The sequence below is a fragment of the Dendropsophus ebraccatus genome, chromosome 1 (assembly GCF_027789765.1).
Source record: "Dendropsophus ebraccatus isolate aDenEbr1 chromosome 1, aDenEbr1.pat, whole genome shotgun sequence".
Lineage (NCBI taxonomy): Eukaryota > Metazoa > Chordata > Amphibia > Anura > Hylidae > Dendropsophus > Dendropsophus ebraccatus.
This window is the reverse complement of record NC_091454.1, coordinates 229,882,400-229,902,146: the sequence shown is the minus strand read 5'-3', so window position 1 is coordinate 229,902,146 and position 19,747 is coordinate 229,882,400. Positions and strand designations below refer to the sequence as shown.

At 51.9% G+C, this 19,747-nt stretch overlaps 1 protein-coding gene across 3 annotated transcripts in view; it reads left to right on the top strand.

Moving 5' to 3' along the window:
• LOC138770765 (beta-1,3-galactosyltransferase 5-like) overlaps positions 1–19,747 on the top strand; it is a 107,743-nt gene that overhangs the window by 25,828 nt on the left and 62,168 nt on the right. The window lies entirely within an intron of this gene.

The following is a 19,747-nucleotide window of genomic DNA, read 5'->3' as shown; positions in this document are numbered from 1 at the left end:
GGCCGGCATCAGTAACGGAGATCGCTCCTCCGGGACAAGGTCCCGGTGGAGCGATCTCCCCCACTAGACACCAGGGAAACGTTGCCTCCGGTAATCGGAGGCAGCTGTCAACTTTGACAGCTGCCTCCGATTAGCTAATTAGCGGGCACGGCGATCAGACCGTGCCCGCTAATAGCAGCGGTCCCGGGCTACTCGCGGCACCCGGGATCGCGGCACTTCAAAGCGGGGCCGCCGCGCGTCCCCGCTTTGAAGTGCAAGTGTGGACATATGACGTACCGGTACGTCATATGTCCTTAAGAGGTTAATAATATCCTGTTTCCGCTTCCGTTAAGGTGCAATATTGACCATGAACGTCCAATCAGACCGATAACAATGAATATTACAATACAGTAGAGTCTCAGCAATGGCAGACTAGATTGTATGGAGATACACCTTAACCGTACCTAAGGTTTTCCTTATTCCTATATACCTGACTCCTATTCCTATGCTTGTATAGTAGATGGAGATGACATTGTATGGTAACCAAGATGGTCACTAACAAGGGGGGAGGATCGGATGACTGTATTTGGACTCTTTGTTACAGTCCATTTGTATGTTCTTCAGATACGGTCAGTCTATAAAACATATGTGAGTTATTTATGGCCCAGGTCCTGGCTGAATGTAGCGCTGCAATCCACAAGTGTTGGCCCTCAGGGGCTGGCCAGTTGCAAATATGTGGTGTCCCACCATGGGTGTTGCTATTGGTTACACCCTTCACAAAAGTCTTTAATTATAAGTGTAAGTGGTAATGTGGCAGTACCAAAGTTTTTGCATTAGATGTCGTTGTTACAAGTATTTGTGTCCAGATATTGCACAGCTGTAGGAACTAAAGGGTTATTGTTTTTCTTATGTACCACATGGATCTGTACACCAATGAGAGTTCTTTTTTCTTCTAACCTATCACCTTTCTCTTTACATCTTACACACGCACTCCTCACCCACTCACAGCACAGTTTACATAGGCTGTAGGAAGGAAGTGACATGGGTAGAGGCCTTCTTGCCTTGGATTCTGTAGAGTAAGGACACAAGCTAGGACGCTCCCTACAGCAGCGAAGTTGGGCCCTGGCCACAGTGCAAGAGTTGTGGTCTAGACGCTGAGCAGAGCATGCGCACATTGTATATGCGAGACCTAGACACAGTTTTTCCTCAAGCAACCTTATTACACACTATGCAGTGTTAAGTCACTACTAGAGAGGACAAGTCAGGGACCAGAGTAACACAGTGCAAGACAGTATCCACAAGAAGTAAAGGAACTGATCTGGATAGAGCAAAGTTGCTAGAAGCCTACACACTCTATCTCGCAGCTCCTGTATAATCAGAGAACTCTGACCACTCTGCTCATCCCAGGTAACAAGGTCTGTGGCTTGTGTCACCCTCTAGGACGGGTCACCCGACACTGGTGGGCAATAGGTGGTGCAAAGACCAAGGAGTCAAAACAGGGGCACAAGTATTCTCTCTACTTTCAAGTATTCTACTTATTCTACCTCTGAAGTTCCAGCAGAGCACAGTGCTACATGGGTTGGGACTCTCACGACATCCTCCTCTTCTATCTCTCAGCACACAACGCAGCCAGCACGGCTTTTTCACCTTTTCGCTCTCAGTACAGATCTGGACTCTAAAGTATTAAGTAACTTATCATTCCATTATTCCATTATTCTAACGGGACTCTGTGGTTCTTCACCAAGCACCTACACAGTAATCACACTTTCCTTGGGTCATCCCCCCTTTCTGTGGGTGGACCACCATGGTAATTGCCCAAGGGACCCCCAAGCAGCCCGGCAGGTTACTGTCCACAGGGAAACAAGGTATAGCCAGCCCACTCAAAATAAAAGCAGGTGTGCCAGCGTACCTGTGTGCCCATCCTCCACTGGCATCCCAACAAATTACCACCTGGCAGGGCTATACACTACACTACACAAATGGAGTCACGCTATTCCATCGAACTTGTGACCAGCCATCTGTCTCTGCTCACCAGCAATGCAGTCACCACACGGACATGGTGTCTCTTATCACTGGCCGTGTGTATGTGGTCTCTGTGGGGTCAGTCACACGGACATGGTGTCTCTTATCACTGGCCGTGTGTATGTGGTCTCTGTGGGGTCAGTCACACGGACATGGTGACACTTATCACTGGCCGTGTGTATGTGGTCTCTGTGGGGTCAGTCACACGGACATGGTGTCTCTTATCACTGGCCGTCTGTATGTGGTCTCTGTCGGGTCAGTCACACGGACATGGTGTCTCTTATCACTGGCCGTGTGTATGTGGTCTCTGTGGGGTCAGTCACACGGACATGGTGTCTTAGTACTGGCCGTGTGTGTGTGGTCTCTGTGGGGTCAGTCACACGGACATGGTGTCTTATCACTGGCCGTCTGTATGTGGTCTCTGTGGGGTCAGTCACACGGACATGGTGTCTCTTATCACTGGCCGTGTGTATGTGGTCTCTGTGGGGTCAGTCACACGGACATGGTGTCTTATCACTGGCCGTGTGTATGTGGTCTCTGTGGGGTCAGTCACACGGACATGGTGTCTCTTATCACTGGCCGTGTGTATGTGGTCTCTGTGGGGTCAGTCACACGGACATGGTGACACTTATCACTGGCCGTGTGTATGTGGTCTCTGTGGGGTCAGTCACACGGACATGGTGTCTCTTATCACTGGCCGTGTGTATGTGGTCTCTGTGGGGTCAGTCACACGGACATGGTGACACTTATCACTGGCCGTGTGTATGTGGTCTCTGTGGGGTCAGTCACACGGACATGGTGTCTTAGTACTGGCCGTGTGTATGTGGTCTCTGTGGGGTCAGTCACACGCAGGGCCGGCCTTTGGGGTGTGCGAGCTGTGCGCTTGCACAGGGCGCCTCACTCCCGGCCAGCAGGGGGCGCTCCGGCAGAGAGCTGCACTGCACAGCTCCCAGCCTCGGGTCTCTGTGTCAGAAGCTGCAGTGAGTGTCCTCCACCACAGGGGGGCAGTGTGTGGCAGGCCGGGGGCGGCATCATGTCTCTCTCATCCTCCTGTGAGGAGGCAGGAGGAGGGGATCAGCGCTCCATACACACAGCCTGGGCTCCTAACAACGGACTACTGTGCCCAGCACTGCACAGCTCAGCACCGGGTACACCGTCCGCAGTGGGGGAGGAGCCTCAGGCCGGCAGGGGGCGCTACAGTCATGTTCTGGAGGGAGGAGATGGAGCTCACCCTGGTAGGGCTGCAGCATGAGGAGGCTGAGATACAGGCTGCTGCAGGCCTGAGGAAGCTGAGATACAGGCTGCTGCAGGCATGAGGAAGCTGAGATACAGGCTGCTGCAGGCATGAGGAGGCTGAGATACAGGCTGCTGCAGGCATGAGGAAGCTGAGATACAGGCTGCTGCAGGCCTGAGGAAGCTGAGATACAGGCTGCTGCAGGCATGAGGAAGCTGAGATACAGGCTGCTGCAGGCATGAGGAAGCTGAGATACAGGCTGCTGCAGGCATGAGGAAGCTGAGATACAGGCTGCTGCAGGCATGAGGAGGCTGAGATACAGGTTGCTGCAGGCACGAGGAAGCTAAGATACAGGCTGCTGCAGGCATGAGGAAGCTGAGATACAGGCTGCTGCAGGCATGAGGAAGCTGAGATACAGGCTGCTGCAGGCATGAGGAAGCTGAGATACAGGCTGCTGCAGGCATGAGGAAGCTGAGATACAGGCTGCTGCAGGCATGAGGAAGCTGAGATACAGGCTGCTGCAGGCATGAGGAAGCTGAGATACAGGCTGCTGCAGGCATGAGGAGGCTGAGATACAGGTTGCTGCAGGCACGAGGAAGCTAAGATACAGGCTGCTGCAGGCATGAGGAAGCTGAGATACAGGCTGCTGCAGGCATGAGGAAGCTAAGATACAGGCTGCTGCAGACATGAGGAAGCTGAGATACAGGCTGCTGCAGGCATGAGGAAGCTAAGATACAGGCTGCTGCAGGCATGAGGAAGCTGAGATACAGGCATGAGGAAGCTGAGATACAGGCTGCTGCAGGCATGAGGAAGCTAAGATACAGGCTGCTGCAGGCCTGAGGAAGCTGAGATACAGGCTGCTGCAGGCATAAGGAAGCTGAGATACAGGCTGCAGCAGGAATGAGGAAGCTGAGATACAGGCTGCTGCAGGTGTGAGGAAGCTAAGATACAGGCTGCTGCAGGCCTGAGGAAGCTAAGATACAGGCTGCTGCAGGCATGAGGAGGCTGAGATACAGGCTGCTGCATGCCTGAGGAAGCTGAGATACAGGCTGCTGCAGGCCTGAGGAGGCTGAGATACAGGCTGCTGCAGGCCTGAGGAAGCTAAAATACAGGCTGCTGCAGGCATGAGGAAGCTGAGATACAGGCTGCTGCAGGCCTGAGGAAGCTAAAATACAGGCTGCTGCAGGCATGAGGAAGCTAAGATACAGGCTGCTGCAGGCATGAGGAAGCTAAGATACAGGCTGCTGCTGCAGGCATGAGGAAGCTAAGATACAGGCTGCTGCAGGCATGAGGAAGCTAAGATACAGGCTGCTGCAGGCCTGAGGAGGCTGAGATACAGGCTGCTGCAGGCATGAGGAAGCTGAGATACAGGCTTCTGCAGGCATGAGGAGGCTGAGATACAGGCTGCTGCAGGAATGAGGAAGCTGAGATACAGGCTGCTGCAGGCCTGAGGAAGCTGAGATACAGGCTGCTGCAGGCATGAGGAAGCTGAGATACAGGCTGCTGCAGGAATGAGGAAGCTGAGATACAGGCTGCTGCAGGCATGAGGAGGCTGAGATACAGGCTGCTGCAGGCCTGAGGAAGCTGAGATACAGGCTGCTGCAGGCCTGAGGAAGCTGAGATACAGGCTGCTGCAGGCCTGAGGAAGCTGAGATACAGGCTGCTGCAGGCATGAGGAAGCTGAGATACAGGCTGCTGCAGGCATGAGGAGGCTGAGATACAGGCTGCTGCAGGCCTGAGGAAGCTGAGATACAGGCTGCTGCAGGCCTGAGGAAGCTGAGATACAGGCTGCTGCAGGCCTGAGGAAGCTGAGATACAGGCTGCTGCAGGCATGAGGTAGCTAAGATACAGGCTGCTGCAGGAATGCTGAGATACAGGCTGTTGAAGGCCTGAGGAAGCTGAGATACAGGCTGCTGCAGGAATGAGGAAGCTGAGATACAGGCTGCTGCAGGCATGAGGAAGCTGAGATACAGGCTGCTGCAGGCATGAGGAAGCTGAGATACAGGCTGCTGCAGGCATGAGGAAGCTAAGATACAGGCTGCTGCAGGCATGAGGAAGCTAAGATACAGGCTGCTGCAGGAATGAGGAAGCTAAGATACAGGCTGCTGCAGGAATGCTGAGATACAGGCTGCTGCAGGCCTGAGGAAGCTGAGATACAGGCTGCTGCAGGCATGAGGAAGCTAAGATACAGGCTGCTGCAGACATGAGGAAGCTAAGATACAGGCTGCTGCAGGGATGAGGAAGCTAAGATACAGGCTGCTGCAGGCATGAGGAAGCTGAGATACAGGCTGCTGCAGGCATGAGGAAGCTAAGATACAGGCTGCTGCAGGAATGAGGATGCTGAGATACAGGCTGCTGCAGGAATGAGGAAGCTAAGATACAGGCTGCTGCAGGAATGCTGAGATACAGGCTGCTGCAGGCCTGAGGAAGCTGAGATACAGGCTGCTGCAGGCATGAGGAAGCTAAGATACAGGCTGCTGCAGGCATGAGGAAGCTGAGATACAGGCTGCTGCAGGCATGAGGAAGCTGAGATACAGGCTGCTGCAGGAATGAGGAAGCTAAAATACAGGCTGCTGCAGGCCTGAGGAAGCTGAGATACAGGCTGCTGCAGGCCTGAGGAAGCTGAGATACAGGCTGCTGCAGGCATGAGGAAGCTAAGATACAGGCTGCTGCAGGAATGAGGAAGCTAAGATACAGGCTGCTGCAGGCATGAGGAGGCTGAGATACAGGCTGCTGCAGGCCTGAGGAAGCTAAGATACAGGCTGCTGCAGGCATGAGGAGGCTGAGATACAGGCTGCTGCAGGCATGAGGAAGCTAAGATACAGGCTGCTGCAGGCATGAGGAAGCTGAGATACAGGCTGCTGCAGGCATGAGGAAGCAGAGATACAGGCTGCTGCAGGCATGAGGAAGCTGAGATACAGGCTGCTGCAGGCATGAGGAAGCTGAGATACAGGCTGCTGCAGGAATGCTGAGATACAGGCTGCTGCAGGCATGAGGAAGCTGAGATACAGGCTGCTGCAGGAATGCTGAGATACAGGCTGCTGCAGGCATGAGGAAGCTGAGATACAGGCTGCTGCAGGAATGCTGAGATATGAGAAAGAAATATGAAATCCATCCAGTAATTACTATACTATGTTTTCTCTTGGGTCTGCTGACCACTACTGCTGGTCACCCAGCTTTCCTAGTGTTCTGTACGGCCATTCTGTTGTTCCTTTCTTACTAAACAACCAGGCAGAGTGTATATAGGAGGATATTGGCTGATCATTACCTGTCACCCAGCTTTCCCAGCCTCCTGAATGTGATGCAGCAGTGCTCCCCTTACCCCCTGAGGAGGATGCTGGGGACAGTGTTATGTATGATGTGTGTGTGGACATCACTGGGATGGAGGGCGGCCATGATGTGTGTGATGTGACGTCCTCTCATAGAGGAGCAGAGCTGGGCCTGGCTGGATGGAGGGAGAGGCCCAGCAACAGGGGGATGGGGAGGCCTGGGGCCTTATATACAAGCCTGGCCTCTACACACATCATGTATATACTGTATGTATGTGTATATACTGTGTGTATATATTTATTAGAGATGAGCGAATTGCTGGCGCAGCGCTCTGTTTATCAAGCCAATTGCCTTTCAGCGCTGCTCCGCTCCCCGATGCTTCACCCTGGGTGCCAGGGAAAAGCTGGATCCAATCCTGAAAAACTAAGAGAATTTTCCCAGGATTGGATCCAGCTTTTCCTGGGAGGGGTGGCCGGGAGCAGAGCAGGGGTGGCCGGGAGCAGAGCAGGGCTGACAGGCAAACGGCTGGATGAGCAGAGCGCTGAGCTAGCGAAGCACTTAGCTTTGTTGAGATGAGCGTCTCTCTCTATCTATATATATATATATATATATATATATATATATATATATATATATATATATATATATATATACACAGTATTTATATATATATACACACACACACACTGGGATAGATGAGCTGATATATTAAATGAAACCGCTGTACCAGCTGCACTGCTCTGCTCTTACAGAGGTAGTCACCCAGCTTTCCTAGTCTGCACTGCTCTTACAGAGGTAGTCACCCAGCTTTCCTAGTCTGCACTGCTCCTACAGAGGTAGTCACCCAGCTTTCCTAGTCTGCACTGCTCCTACAGAGGTAGTCACCCAGCTTTCCTAGTCTGCACTGCTCTTACAGAGGTAGTCACCCAGCTTTCCTAGTCTGCACTGCTCCTACAGAGGTTGTCACCCAGCTTTCCTAGTCTGCACTGCTCCTACAGAGGTAGTCACCCAGCTTTCCTAGTCTGCACTGCTCCTACAGAGGTTGTCACCCAGCTTTCCTAGTCTGCACTGCTCCTACAGAGGTAGTCACCCAGCTTTCCTAGTCTGCACTGCTCCTACAGAGGTAGTCACCCAGCTTTCCTAGTCTGCACTGCTCCTACAGAGGTAGTCACCCAGCTTTCCTAGTCTGCACTGCTCCTACAGAGGTAGTCACGCAGCTTTCCTAGTCTGCACTGCTCCTACAGAGGTAGTCACCCAGCTTTCCTAGTCTGCACTGCTCCTACAGAGGTAGTCAGCCAGCTTTCCTAGTCTGCACTGCTCCTACAGAGGTAGTCACCCAGCTTTCCTAGTCTGCACTGCTCCTACAGAGGTTGTCACTCAGCTTTCCTAGTCTGCTCTGCTCTTACAGAGGTAGTCACCCAGCTTTCCCAGTCTGCACTGCTCCTACAGAGGTAGTCACCCAGCTTTCCTAGTCTGCACCGCTCCTACAGAGGTAGTCACCCAGCTTTCCTAGTCTGTAGTGCTCCTACAGAGGTAGTCACCCAGCTTTCCTAGTCTGCACTGCTCCTACAGAGGTAGTCATCCAGCTTTCCTAGTCTGCACTGCTCCTACAGCTGTAGTGTGTACATGGGTGTATACATGTAAATACTCGTCTTGTAGTGTGTACAATACAGGATGTGTACATATACGTATACAGCTATGTACACACTACAGGACTTGTATGTAGAGGTATACAGCTATGTACTGCATAACTGTATCACGTCCTGTAGTGGCTGTATACCTGTATATACATGTCCTGTAGTGGCTGTATACCTGTATATACATGTCCTGTAGTGGCTGTATACCTGTATATACATGTCCTGTAGTGGATATATACCTGTATATACACTCCTGCAGTGTGAGCATAGCTGTATACCTGTGTATATAAAAATAACAAATAATAATAATAATGGCTATAGACTAAATGGCACGGCCTTGTGTTGATGCTCAGTTCCTTTTTGGCATGGCTAAGTGGATGTGGCTTGCAAAAAAGGGTGTGGCTTGTTAAAAGGGGCGTGTCATAATTATCGTTACCGTTATGTTAGTTGTTTGGGGGGGCTGGGGGTGGTAGATGTGTGAATGGCGGGGGGGGGGGAGGAGGCTGAAGGAGCTTTATGTTACATTAAGGGGGGGGGGGGGGGGGGGGCGCCGAAAAAAGGTTTTGCACAGGGCGCCATTTACCCTAAGGCCGGCCCTGGTCACACGGACATGGTGTCTTATCACTGGCTGTGTGTATGTGGTCTCTGTGGGGTCAGTCACACGGACATGGTGTCTTATCACTGGCCGTGTGTGTGTGGTCTCTGTGGGGTCAGTCACACGGACATGGTGTCTCTTATCACTGGCCGTGTGTATGTGGTCTCTGTGGGGTCAGTCACACGGACATGGTGTCTCTTATCACTGGCCGTGTGTATGTGGTCTCTGTGGGGTCAGTCACACGGACATGGTGTCTTATCACTGGCCGTGTGTATGTGGTCTCTGTGGGGTCAGTCACACGGACATGGTGTCTTATCACTGGCCGTGTGTGTGTGGTCTCTGTGGGGTCAGTCACACGGACATGGTGTCTTATCACTGGCCGTGTGTATGTGGTCTCTGTGGGGTCAGTCACACGGACATGGTGTCTTATCACTGGCCGTGTGTGTGTGGTCTCTGTGGGGTCAGTCACACGGACATGGTGTCTCTTATCACTGGCCGTGTGTATGTGGTCTCTGTGGGGTCAGTCACACGGACATAGTGTCTTATCACTGGCCGTGTGTATGTGGTCTCTGTGGGGTCAGTCACACGGACATGGTGTCTCTTATCACTGGCCGTGTGTATGTGGTCTCTGTGGGGTCAGTCACACGGACATAGTGTCTTATCACTGGCCGTGTGTATGTGGTCTCTGTGGGGTCAGTCACACGGACATGGTGTCTCTTATCACTGGCCGTGTGTATGTGGTCTCTGTGGGGTCAGTCACACGGACATGGTGTCTTATCACTGGCCGTGTGTATGTGGTCTCTGTGGGGTCAGTCACACGGACATGGTGACTCTTATCACTGGCCGTCTGTATGTGGTCTCTGTGGGGTCAGTCACACGGACATGGTGTCTTATCACTGGCCGTGTGTATGTGGTCTCTGAGGGGTCAGTCACACGGACATGGTGTCTCTTATTACTGGCCGTCTGTATGTGGTCTCTTTGGGGTCAGTCACACGGACATGGTGTCTTATCACTGGCCGTCTGTATGTGGTCTCTGTGGGGTCAGTCACACGGACATGGTGTCTCTTATCACTGGCCGTCTGTATGTGGTCTCTGTGGGGTCAGTCACACGGACATGGTGTCTTATCACTGGCCGTGTGTATGTGGTCTCTGTGGGGTCAGTCACACCGACATGGTGACTCTTATCACTGGCCGTGTGTATGTGGTCTCTGAGGGGTCAGTCACACGGACATGGTGTCTCTTATCACTGGCCGTGTGTATGTGGTCTCTGTGGGGTCAGTCACACGGACATGGTGTCTCTTATCACTGGCCGTGTGTGTGTGGTCTCTGTGGGGTCAGTCACACGGACATGGTGTCTTATCACTGGCCGTGTGTATGTGGTCTCTGTGGGGTCAGTCACACGGACATGGTGTCTTATCACTGGCCGTGTGTGTGTGGTCTCTGTGGGGTCAGTCACACGGACATGGTGACTCTTATCACTGGCCGTGTGTATGTGGTCTCTGTGGGGTCAGTCACACGGACATGGTGTCTTATCACTGGCCGTGTGTATGTGGTCTCTGTGGGGTCAGTCACACGGACATGGTGTCTTATCACTGGCCGTGTGTATGTGGTCTCTGTGGGGTCAGTCACACGGACATGGTGTCTCTTATCACTGGCCGTGTGTATGTGGTCTCTGTGGGGGTCAGTCACACGGACATGGTGTCTTATCACTGGCCGTCTGTATGTGGTCTCTGTGGGGTCAGTCACACGGACATGGTGTAATCACTGGCCGTGTGTATGTGGTCTCTGTGGGGTCAGTCACACGGACATGGTGACTCTTATCACTGGCCGTGTGTATGTGGTCTCTGTGGGGTCAGTCACACGGACATGGTGTCTTATCACTGGCCGTGTGTATGTGGTCTCTGTGGGGTCAGTCACACGGACATGGTGTCTCTTATCACTGGCCGTGTGTATGTGGTCTCTGTGGGGGTCAGTCACACGGACATGGTGTCTCTTATCACTGGCCGTGTGTATGTGGTCTCTGTGGGGTCAGTCACACGGACATGGTGTCTCTTATCACTGGCCGTCTGTATGTGGTCTCTGTGGGGTCAGTCACACGGACATGGTGACTCTTATCACTGGCCGTGTGTATGTGGTCTCTGTGGGGTCAGTCACGCAGACATGGTGTCTTATCACTGGCCGTGTGTATGTGGTCTCTGTGGGGTCAGTCACACGGACATGGTGTCTCTTATCACTGGCCGTCTGTATGTGGTCTCTGTGGGGTCAGTCACACGGACATGGTGTCTTATCACTGGCCGTGTGTGTGTGGTCTCTGTGGGGTCAGTCACACGGACATGGTGTCTTATCACTGGCCGTGTGTGTGTGGTCTCTGTGGGGTCAGTCACACGGACATGGTGTCTTATCACTGGCCGTGTGTATGTGGTCTCTGAGGGGTCAGTCACACGGACATGGTGTCTTATCACTGGCCGTGTGTATGTGGTCTCTGTGGGGTCAGTCACACGGACATGTTGTCTTATCACTGGCCGTGTGTGTGTGGTCTCTGTGGGGTCAGTCAGACGGACATGGTGTCTTATCACTGGCCGTCTGTATGTGGTCTCTGTGGGGGTCAGTCACACGGACATGGTGTCTCTTATCACTGGCCGTGTGTATGTGGTCTCTGTGGGGTCAGTCACACGGACATGGTGTCTCTTATCACTGGCCGTGTGTATGTGGTCTCTGTGGGGTCAGTCACACGGACATGGTGTCTCTTATCACTGGCCGTGTGTATGTGGTCTCTGTGGGGTCAGTCACACGGACATGGTGTCTTATCACTGGCCGTCTGTATGTGGTCTCTGTGGGGGTCAGTCACACGGACATGGTGTCTCTTATCACTGGCCGTGTGTATGTGGTCTCTGTGGGGTCAGTCACACGGACATAGTGTCTTATCACTGGCCGTGTGTATGTGGTCTCTGTGGGGTCAGTCACACGGACATGGTGTCTCTTATCACTGGCCGTGTGTATGTGGTCTCTGTGGGGTCAGTCACACGGACATGGTGTCTTATCACTGGCCGTGTGTATGTGGTCTCTGTGGGGTCAGTCACACGGACATGGTGACTCTTATCACTGGCCGTCTGTATGTGGTCTCTGTGGGGTCAGTCACACGGACATGGTGTCTTATCACTGGCCGTGTGTATGTGGTCTCTGTCGGGTCAGTCACACGGACATGGTGTCTTATCACTGGCCGTCTGTATGTGGTCTCTTTGGGGTCAGTCACACGGACATGGTGTCTTATCACTGGCCGTCTGTATGTGGTCTCTGTGGGGTCAGTCACACGGACATGGTGTCTCTTATCACTGGCCGTCTGTATGTGGTCTTTGTGGGGTCAGTCACACGGACATGGTGTCTTATCACTGGCCGTCTGTATGTGGTCTCTGTGGGGTCAGTCACACGGACATGATGTCTCTTATCACTGGCCGTGTGTATGTGGTCTCTGTGGGGTCAGTCACACCGACATGGTGACTCTTATCACTGGCCGTGTGTATGTGGTCTCTGAGGGGTCAGTCACACGGACATGGTGTCTCTTATCACTGGCCGTGTGTATGTGGTCTCTGTGGGGTCAGTCACACGGACATGGTGTCTCTTATCACTGGCCGTGTGTGTGTGGTCTCTGTGGGGTCAGTCACACGGACATGGTGTCTTATCACTGGCCGTGTGTATGTGGTCTCTGTGGGGTCAGTCACACGGACATGGTGTCTTATCACTGGCCGTCTGTATGTGGTCTCTGTGGGGTCAGTCACACGGACATGGTGTCTCTTATCACTGGCCGTGTGTGTGTGGTCTCTGTGGGGTCAGTCACACCGACATGGTGTCTTATCACTGGCCGTGTGTGTGTGGTCTCTGTGGGGTCAGTCACACGGACATGGTGTCTTATCACTGGCCGTGTGTGTGTGGTCTCTGGGGTCAGTCACACGGACATGGTGTAATCACTGGCCGTGTGTATGTGGTCTCTGTGGGGGTCAGTCACACGGACATGGTGTCTTATCACTGGCCGTCTGTATGTGGTCTCTGTGGGGTCAGTCACACGGACATGGTGTCTTATCACTGGCCGTGTGTATGTGGTCTCTGTGGGGTCAGTCACACGGACATGGTGTCTCTTATCACTGGCCGTCTGTATGTGGTCTCTGTGGGGTCAGTCACACGGACATGGTGTCTTATCACTGGCCGTGTGTATGTGGTCTCTGTGGGGTCAGTCACACGGACATGGTGTCTTATCACTGGCCGTGTGTATGTGGTCTCTGTGGGGTCAGTCACACGGACATGGTGTCTTATCACTGGCCGTGTGTGTGTGGTCTCTGTGGGGTCAGTCACACGGACATGGTGTCTTATCACTGGCCGTGTGTATGTGGTCTCTGTGGGGTCAGTCACACGGACATGGTGTCTCTTATCACTGGCCGTGTGTATGTGGTCTCTGTGGGGTCAGTCACACGGACATGGTGTCTCTTATCACTGGCCGTCTGTATGTGGTCTCTGTGGGGTCAGTCACACGGACATGGTGACTCTTATCACTGGCCGTGTGTATGTGGTCTCTGTGGGGTCAGTCACACGGACATGGTGTCTCTTATCACTGGCCGTCTGTATGTGGTCTCTGTGGGGTCAGTCACACGGACATGGTGTCTTATCACTGGCCGTGTGTGTGGTCTCTGTGGGGTCAGTCACACGGACATGGTGTCTTATCACTGGCCGTGTGTGTGGTCTCTGTGGGGTCAGTCACACGGACATGGTGTCTTATCACTGGCCGTGTGTATGTGGTCTCTGGGGTCAGTCACACGGACATGGTGTAATCACTGGCCGTGTGTATGTGGTCTCTGTGGGGGTCAGTCACACGGACATGGTGTCTTATCACTGGCCGTCTGTATGTGGTCTCTGTGGGGTCAGTCACACGGACATGGTGTCTCTTATTACTGGCCGTCTGTATGTGGTCTCTGTGGGGTCAGTCACACGGACATGGTGTCTTATCACTGGCCGTGTGTGTGTGGTCTCTGTGGGGTCAGTCACACGGACATGGTGTCTCTTATCACTGGCCGTCTGTATGTGGTCTCTGTGGGGTCAGTCACACGGACATGGTGTCTTATCACTGGCCGTGTGTATGTGGTCTCTGTGGGGTCAGTCACACGGACATGGTGTCTCTTATCACTGGCCGTCTGTATGTGGTCTCTGTGGGGTCAGTCACACGGACATGGTGTCTTATCACTGGCCGTGTGTATGTGGTCTCTGGGGGTCAGTCACACGGACATGGTGTCTTATCACTGGCCGTGTGTATGTGGTCTCTGTGGGGGTCAGTCACACGGACATGGTGACTCTTATCACTGGCCGTCTGTATGTGGTCTCTGTGGGGGTCAGTCACACGGACATGGTGTCTCTTATCACTGGCCGTGTGTGTGTGGTCTCTGTGGGGTCAGTCACACGGACATGGTGTCTTATCACTGGCCGTGTGTGTGTGGTCTCTGTGGGGTCAGTCACACGGACATGGTGTCTTATCACTGGCCGTCTGTATGTGGTCTCTGTGGGGTCAGTCACACGGACATGGTGACACTTATCACTGGCCGTGTGTATGTGGTCTCTGTGGGGTCAGTCACACGGACATGGTGTCTTATCACTGGCCGTCTGTATGTGGTCTCTGTGGAGTCAGTCACACGGACATGGTGTCTTATCACTGGCCGTGTGTGTGTGGTCTCTGTGGGGTCAGTCACACGGACATGGTGTCTTATCACTGGCCGTGTGTATGTGGTCTCTGTGGGGTCAGTCACACGGACATGGTGTCTTATCACTGGCCGTGTGTGTGTGGTCTCTGTGGGGTCAGTCACACGGACATGGTGTCTTATCACTGGCCGTGTGTGTGTGGTCTCTGTGGGGTCAGTCACACGGACATGGTGTCTCTTATCACTGGCCGTGTGTATGTGGTCTCTGTGGGGTCAGTCACACGGACATGGTGTCTTATCACTGGCCGTGTGTGTGTGGTCTCTGTGGGGTCAGTCACACGGACATGGTGTCTTATCACTGGCCGTGTGTGTGTGGTCTCTCTGGGGTCAGTCACACGGACATGGTGTCTCTTATCACTGGCCGTGTGTGTGTGGTCTCTGTGGGGTCAGTCACACGGACATGGTGTCTCTTATCACTGGCCGTCTGTATGTGATCTCTGTGGGGTCAGTCACACGGACATGGTGTCTCTTATCACTGGCCGTCTGTATGTGGTCTCTGTGGGGTCAGTCACACGGACATGGTGTCTTATCACTGGCCGTGTGTGTGTGGTCTCTGTGGGGTCAGTCACACGGACATGGTGTCTCTTATCACTGGCCGTGTGTGTGTGGTCTCTGTGGGGTCAGTCACACGGACATGGTGTCTTATCACTGGCCGTGTGTGTGTGGTCTCTGTGGGGTCAGTCACACGGACATGGTGTCTTATCACTGGCCGTGTGTATGTGGTCTCTGTGGGGTCAGTCACACGGACATGGTGTCTTATCACTGGCCGTGTGTGTGTGGTCTCTGTGGGGTCAGTCACACGGACATGGTGTCTCTTATCACTGGCCGTGTGTATGTGGTCTCTGTGGGGTCAGTCACACGGACATGGTGTCTTATCACTGGCCGTCTGTATGTGGTCTCTGTGGGGTCAGTCACACGGACATGGTGTCTCTTATCACTGGCTGTGTGTATGTGGTCTCTGTGGGGTCAGTCACACGGACATGGTGTCTCTTATCACTGGCCGTCTGTATGTGGTCTCTGTGGGGTCAGTCACACGGACATGGTGACACTTATCACTGGCCGTCTGTATGTGGTCTCTGTGGGGTCAGTCACACGGACATGGTGTCTCTTATCACTGGCTGTGTGTGTGTGGTCTCTGTGGGGTCAGTCACACGGACATGGTGTCTCTTATCACTGGCCGTCTGTATGTGGTCTCTGTGGGGTCAGTCACACGGACATGGTGTCTTATCACTGGCCGTGTGTATGTGGTCTCTGTGGGGTCAGTCACACGGACATGGTGACACTTATCACTGGCCGTGTGTATGTGGTCTCTGTGGGGTCAGTCACACGGACATGGTGTCTCTTATCACTGGCCGTGTGTATGTGGTCTCTGTGGGGTCAGTCACACGGACATGGTGTCTTATCACTGGCCGTGTGTGTGTGGTCTCTGTGGGGTCAGTCACACGGACATGGTGTCTCTTATCACTGGCCGTCTGTATGTGGTCTCTGTGGGGTCAGTCACACGGACATGGTGTCTCTTATCACTGGCCGTCTGTATGTGGTCTCTGTGGGGTCAGTCACACGGACATGGTGTCTCTTATCACTGGCCGTGTGTATGTGGTCTCTGTGGGGTCAGGGATTTTGTTTGTTTTTCCTATTATCTTTTGTGTAAATCTAAACAATACATTGAGGTAATGTGATGGTTCTAGAATCATTGTAATATTGGGCAGTGAAGATTTGGGCCTGCAATAATACTGGTGGGTGAGTGTCTGGGAGTCAGCTAACCTGCTGCAGGCTGCATAGGCAGAAAAGAGTGACCTAATAATAATAATAATAATAATAATAATCATCCATACTATTGATCAGTAGGACACTTGTTCCTGTGTATTAGTTCCTGAACATAAGTGAGGATATTGTAGTTTTTGTGCATCTGTGTATCCTGTTATTTGTCACATCTCTAATACTCGCCCAGCTGACAACAGGGGATATGTTACAGGAGCTGTGATCACATGTAAATATACCTGGTACAGGTATATAGTGTATATACTCATGTGGTGTCTAGCCACGGGTGTTGCTATTGGTCACACCTCTCACAAAAGCCTGTACTTATTGTAAGTAAGTAGTGGTAAAGTTTTGCCACTAGATGTCGCTATTGTAGGTATATGCACTTAGTTGTTGCATGGCTGAAGGATGGAAAGGGTTATTGTTTGTTTGTGTGTCACATGGATTTGTGAACCTATAGAAGTCTCTGCTTCTGTCCTATCATCTCACACTTTACTTCTTCCTATGCACTCTTTACCCACTCACAGCTCACATCAGATATGCTGGAGATAGGAAGTCACAAGGGTAGAGGAAAGGACACAAGCTAGAATGCTCCCTACAGTGATCCCTTTGGGCCCTGGCCCTCTGCCAGGTCCCCAGCTCTAAGAAGTCAGTCTTAGTCAGGTTCCTGTATGATGAGGAACCAAGACAAGACACAACACTATGCAGTGTTAAACCCCTTACAGGAGGTTCATGCTGTGGACTAGGAGAGTCACAGAGCAGGACAGTATCCACTAAAGCCCAAAAAATCTAGGAACTGATACGGATAGAGCAAAGTTGCTAAGAGCCTAGGAACCCTATCTCGCAGCGCGGTTGTCAGCAGGTAACCCTTAGCAGTCCGCTTATCCCAGGTAAAAAAAGGTCTGGTGCTTGTGTCACCCTCATAGGACGGGTCACACAACACTGGTGGGCATAAGATTGTGCGAAGACCCAAAGGTCAATACACGGGCACAAGTATTCTCTTCTTCTTCAGTATTCTTCTACCTCATCCTCCAACATCCCGGCAGAGCAAAGTACTCCTTGGGTTTGGACTCCCGCAACATCCTCCTCTGATCCTTTGTATCTCTCAACACGTAACTCAGTCGGCATGACTATACTCTTCAGTACACAGAATATGGATCCTGTACTACCAAGTGTCCTACTGAGTGTTTTACCAAGTGTATTGTATCCTGTCAGTGCACAGCTGTATGTTCTGCTGTACCCCAATTATTAATAGTAAAGAGACTCTGTGATTCTTCTCCCCGCACCAGCACAGTGTACACACATCCCTTGGGACATCTCCCCTTTCAGTGGGTGGCAGTACCAATAGTCCGGGTGGGTCACTACTCCACTCTGGACCAGCGTGACTACACTAACCCAAGTGACCCTTCAACAGCCCAGCAGGTCACTGACCACAGGGACACCAGGTACAACCGGCCCTTTAACCTCTTAAGGACGCATGACGTACCCGTAGGTCATGCGTCTGCAAGAGGAGTTCAGAACGGGGCCGCGCGGCGATCCCACTCTGAACCGCCGCAATCCCGGGTGCCGCGTGTAGCCCGCTAATCAGGTAATCGGATGCAGCTGTCAAAGTTGACAGCTGCATCCGATTACCTTCTGCAGCTCTTCCCTGGTGTCTAGTGGAGGAGATCGCTCCCCCGGGACGTTGTCCCGGAGGAGCGATCTCCGTGTCTGGTGCCGGCCGGGGTCTCCGCCAAGATGGTGCTGATCCCGGCTCGGCACTCGTTTTTTTTCGGCTGCAGCAGCCGAAAGCAATCGAGTGCCGATCTCATTGATCTATGCTGCATATCTATGCAGCATAGATCTCAAAGAGAGATCAGTGCACTTATACTAGAAGAAGTCCCCCCAGGGGGAATAACCCTAACCCCAGGGGGGGGGAATAACCCTAACCCCAGGGGGGGGAATAACCCTAACCCCGGGGGGGGGGGAATAACCCTAACCCCGGGGGGGGGGGACCAACCCTAACCCCGGGGGGGGGGGAATAATTTATCACATTCCTGTTCTCGCACGGTAAATTGTAATAAAAAGCGATCAAAAAGTCGTATATGCGCAATCAAGGTACCGATAGAAAGAACACATCATGGCGCAAAAGTCACCTGACACAGCCCCATAGACCAAAGGATAAAAGTGCTATAAGCCTGGGAATGGAGCGATTGTAAGGAACGTATATTTGTGAACAATGGTTTGAACTTTTTACCGGCCATCAGATACAAGAAAAGTTATACATGTTATATATCGTTGTAATCGAGTGAGGAACATATATAACAAGTCAGTTTTACCCCAGGGCGAACGGTGTAAAAACACATTTCCCCCAAATAAAGGAAATGCGTTTTTTTGTTCAATTTCACCACACATTTATTTTTTTTCTGGATTCGCAGTGACTTTATGCAAAAATTCAGCCGTCATTGCAAAGTACAATTAGTGACGCAAAAAATAAGGGCTCATGTGGGTTTCTAGGTGGAAAAATGCAAGTGCTATGGCCTTTTATACACAAGGAGGAAAAAACGAAAACGCAAAAACGAAAATTGGCTCCGTCCTTAAGGGGTTAAACTAAAGGCAGGTGTGCCACCATACCTGTGTGCCCAACTGGCACTGGCATCACACCATAACATCACTGGGCCCAGCTGTATCTCAGCCAAACACCACAGGAGTGGCGTCACACCTCACCATCTGGCAAGTGACCGGCCGTACCTCCGCTATAGCACGGCGGGGGGGGGGGGGGGTCACCACACTCAGGCAGTCACTGGGCTCTCTCTGTGGCCGGACACCATTGGGACATTAGCATTTCTAAGGCCCTGAGTCCAGGAAGAAGCCAATGTAACCAGTTGGTCCACATTCTCCATTCCCCCCACTGTAAGGTGAATGTCCAAGGGTGGAGTCCATAGACTGGGATGGGAGCAATCCTGGAGGATATAACCTGTGTGATACGCTGGGCTCTCACTCTCCCTCCTGCGGCCCTGGATGAACACTAAGGTACAGGTATAATATGTGGCCTTCTGTCTGTGTATATAGCAATATACGGATAATACATCAGACTGTGTATGTACATATAGATATTCTGGGTATCAGTGTGTGTTGGTATTATATATATATATATATATATATATATATATATATATATATACATACTGTATGTGTACATATAGATATTCTGGGTATCAGTGTGTGTTGTATAGATATATATACTGTGTATGTACATATAGATATTGTAGGTATCAGTGTGTTGTATAGATATATACATACTGTATATGTACATGTTATAGTGTCCTGTCATCTCTATGTATCTGTATATAATGTATAGTGTCCTGTCATCTCTATGTAATGTATATAATGTATAGTGTCCTGTCATCTCTATGTAATGTATATAATGTATAGTGTCCTGTCATCTCTATGTATCTGTATATAATGTATAGTGTCCTGTCATCTCTGTGTAATGTATATAATGTATAGTGTCCTGTCATCTCTATGTATC